Source organism: Medicago sativa, chromosome 2, assembly GCF_051527215.1.
Source record: "Medicago sativa cultivar Bolivia chromosome 2, Bolivia_mono, whole genome shotgun sequence".
NCBI classification, from domain to species: domain Eukaryota; kingdom Viridiplantae; phylum Streptophyta; class Magnoliopsida; order Fabales; family Fabaceae; genus Medicago; species Medicago sativa.
In genome coordinates this window covers 14018256-14021640 of record NC_140750.1, presented here as the reverse complement: position 1 = coordinate 14021640, position 3385 = coordinate 14018256, and the positions used below count along the sequence as shown (strand labels likewise).

Genomic DNA, 3385 nt, shown 5'->3' with positions numbered 1-3385 from the left:
ACTTTTGTTCCTTAATCCATCATTCCGTAAATCACTCGTCTCCCCGTCCTTGTTCACTAGTTAATAATCGGACCTTCGTTCTAGAAATTCAAATCGCTCCTCAAGTCAAAACTTTCATCAATCTGTTCCAAAATTGTTCCTCGTTCTAGAATCAACCTGCGTTCCTCAAACCCAGATCTTCGATTTCTCTCGTCACTTCTCAAACCCCAGATCTCGACTCATCAGACCTCAAATCTCATTCTCACGGACTGCTCAAATCCAAGAAGCGCTTCTGGACATCAAAAGATTCATGTAAATCTTCTTCTCTTCTTCTTCCTCCATATTTTTATTTAATTTGTTTTAGTTCAACTTTTGGTTAATCATAGATTGATTTGAAAGTAGTTGATTCATTTTTATGTATTTGTTGACCCTTTTGTGGATTTTTTGTCTTGTGGGTTATCGAGTGAATATTTTTTATCCCTGATGTTTCAATCCATCTGTTTAGTGAATTATTGAATTTGTTAGAATGAATTTTCTTGACCTTTTCAATTTCTCAAATTGTAGTCACTGGTTAGAACCCTAATCTCTGATTTATTGTTGATTCCTCTTCCAATAGAGTTAGCATTTACAAGTAAACTCTTTTAAAGGGAAAATATACAGGCTTCTTGTTTTTTTTTTGTTTTGAAGAAATATGCACACTTCTTATGATGAACGACTTTTAATGTGTTCGTTCTAAATTAATAAGAGTTGTCAGAATCTGATACAATTATGGATTTTCTCTGCTTGAAGCAAATATAGCTTATTCATTGTATCTGGTTGCCAGTTATGAAATTTTTTTCTCTTATGGTTATGAATTTACCATCATTTAGTTTATTGTGAGTTTGATCTACAAAGACGTGGTAATTTGGTGGGTTGTGATGAAGGTATCATGGAATCTACACTATATATGGAAGGAATGGTTTAGTGCAGCCTGATGAAAGAACATTTGTTGTAAACTGTGTAGGTTTAGGCTTAGAATTTCTGACAATAAAATTTGAACATTTTTTAATGTTGAATTTATTATTAGTACTTTCAAAGGAGATTCTTGGTGTAATAGTTGGAATATTGTATGTGTGACTAGGAGCTCACAAGTTTGAATTGGGTTGTACAATCAGCCTTTTGCATATATAAGGTAAAGTAACCTATTATAGACTCGCAATGGGTTCAACTCTTTCCTGAACTTTGCCACATTTTAGGAGAAAGTGGCTCTCATTGTCAGTCATTATTGTGTTTAGTCATTTTGTTACTTGTTTCATTGTTCGAACTCACAATTCTTTGATATTGGTTCTCAAAAGTGTTTGGTTTTGGTTTTCACGTGGCTGTTGTAATTGCCAAGAATTAACAAAACCCTTGTGATCTTGAAAGGAATGTGGAGAGAGGTCAAGGTTTCAAGAGCATGGTTTTTAAAATTGATGGATGCAGAAGTAAAAAGGTATAGACGTCGTATATGTTCAATTTCTTTAATTATTCTAAATAATAAGATGTACTCTTGTACTTCACATGGATATTTGATGGTTTTATGCAGGTTAGGGCATCAACTCAACATTTTATGCAAAAGTTATCAAAATTTGACTATGAGTTATCAAAGAAACAAGATGTTGACACTACACGAGAAGTGAGTAACAATTTATTTTGGTGCCACTCTCGTTAGGATTCATATAGCAGCTATCGTTGCATTTCATAAGTTATATTCCCAAGTTTCAATGAATCATTAGGCTTATGTGTCTGCATATTCATTTAGTTTACTCATTCTCTGGTTTATGACTTCCATCATTAAGTATCATGCTTGTGTTATAAAGAGATTTATGAGTTTGTTCTAAATATTATTTTAGATTAGTATGACTCTAATTTTTTACACAATGTTCCCTTTGGTTAAGAGTTGAAAAAGGTTTGAAATTTTGCAGGATGTGTGACTTTGCTGGAGCATGTTAAGAACCTCTCCACTGTTGTCAGGGGCTTTGTGACATAGTTGGTCTCTCCATTTTGAAATGAGTCAATGGTACAAAACATACAAAAATTGACGTTGAAATGTTTTAAGAATGAATTAACATCTTAAGTTTATGCCTTTTGCTATTTTTGGAGTACTAATTGTTTTGTTCTCTTTCAGATTTTGCTTTGAAGTTATGGGAGGAATGAGTTAGAAACCAAGTTTAGGCATGTTGTCTTGGCATTGTTTTTAGTTACTAAAAGGTTGTGGAATATTAGCAAACTTATTAGAAAATTTATTTAGTGCCGAGTTGATTCATTTGAGAGGTTATGGAATTATTCTAGTGTTGTTATAATGACTATTTTATGACTTTGATGTTGTAGGAAATTACTCTTGTTAAAGAGGTTTTCTTGTTTACGGTAATACTTTGAGTGTGTTTTACTAATTGTCTTTGTTTTTATTTGTGTTATGTATAACTCTTAATGACTTTCTGATTGTCCATTGAATGGATACTATCTCTGGTTGATGTAATTTTGTTTTATTCTTTTTTGTTTCAAGGTATCAATGAAGATGATGAAAAAGACGGCGTAAACGATGTATTTCAAGAGGGCAACATAGATGATGCTAAATTTTAAGACATGTATTTTGCTAGGATTGTACTTGGTATCAAATAATGTTAAAGACATTTTATTTATTATATGTATCAAGAATGAATATTTTAGGTCAAGTTTATTGTAACACAACTTTTGTGGATATGTGTTTAAATTCAATTTTTTAAAAGTTATAATTGATTATATTTATATAATTATTGTAAAATCTTTTTCGAGTACTTTCGAAAAATGTCTCCTATTATCCCTTCCTGCTAATTTACTTTTTTTTTTTATTACTATTTCACTCTATGGGAACAATTTATAATCGTAGCCCCCTATGGCAACAGTTAAGAATTGTTGCCTCAACTGGCATAAAAAATGGTCCCCTCTTCTAAAGGTTTAGGCGACGTTTCAAAAAACTGTTCCCAAAGAGCACGAAAAAACGTCCCCATAGACAATAGGCGACGCTCGAATAGGAGACGCCTGAAAAACGTCCCCTATTCTATTAGGCAACGATTTTCACAGTTTTGGCTACGCTTTTTAGCTGTTGCTAAAGAGGATAAATGGTGATACTTAAATGATGCACTTGAAGTTAATTGGCACTATTACATGTGATGGTATATTCTAATTGTTTCTCATCCTTTGATTTGAATGAATGAAAGTATAGTTGTTTTGCTGAATTTCAACACAAACGAATTGTCAATAGATCACGCACATTTTATTGATACACACACCATCATTTTTATGGTATGATTCCTCTCTTAACAATGTCTGGTACACAGCTTCATATTTATTATATGCTCTTGGTGGCTTCTTTGGCTTCAATAGAAAGATGTTACCTTTCCTTCTT

General features: G+C 32.5%; 1 long non-coding RNA gene across 1 annotated transcript; it reads left to right on the top strand.

The window, feature by feature from the left end:
- On the top strand, positions 1-2761 carry LOC146944779 (uncharacterized). The gene is made up of 7 exons (XR_015026063.1): positions 1-291; positions 1384-1450; positions 1544-1633; positions 1923-2017; positions 2126-2208; positions 2329-2364; positions 2504-2761. It is a non-coding gene; the product is annotated as an uncharacterized LOC146944779 (long non-coding RNA).
- Positions 2762-3385: the final 624 nt, after the last annotated feature.